The sequence below is a fragment of the Vombatus ursinus genome, unplaced genomic scaffold, assembly GCF_900497805.2.
Source record: "Vombatus ursinus unplaced genomic scaffold, bare-nosed wombat genome assembly UNPS02010788.1, whole genome shotgun sequence".
NCBI lineage: Eukaryota > Metazoa > Chordata > Mammalia > Diprotodontia > Vombatidae > Vombatus > Vombatus ursinus.
In genome coordinates this window covers 2326847-2327457 of record NW_020950566.1, presented here as the reverse complement: position 1 = coordinate 2327457, position 611 = coordinate 2326847, and positions in this window count along the sequence as shown.

Sequence of the window (611 nt, the reverse complement as noted above, 5' to 3'; positions counted from 1 at the left end):
TCTCTCTCTCTCTCTCTCTCTCTCTCTCTCTCTCTCTCTCTCTCTCTGACTTTTGGAGACCTGTTATCTGGGGTCTTGCCACTATATTTTTTGGGTTACTTATTGGTTGCTGTGCCCTTCAAGGATTGCAGGGGTTGCTAGGCTGCAATCTTGTTTTGTGTCTAAGCAAAACAACTCTATACTTGCTCTTGGTTGGTATTCTAGTAGATAGTAGTTGGATTCTCCTATCATCTAGTTTAAAGAATTGGCAGGTTTAGAGTGACTGCACTGCTAACTGAGCCCTTTTCTAGGACCTCATGGGCTACTGGTCCAACCCTACTGAACCCCTGAAGGCTAAGTCCTTATTCTAGCCTCTCACTGCTGCCTGAGACTAGGGCTGAATTCACAATCCAGGCCCATTCCTGTTCCACAGTTACTGAACTGGTTACTTTCTTTTGTTTTGAATCTATAATCTTAAATTCAGTTCAATCTAGTTTTCATGGACTATCACTTTATGAATGAACAATTGAAATAGCCTTTTGGTTAGCCTGCCTGCCTCAAGGCTTTCTCATCATTACAGTCTACCCTCCACTCAACTGTCAAGTCAATATTTTTTTTTCTTTTTGGTGAAG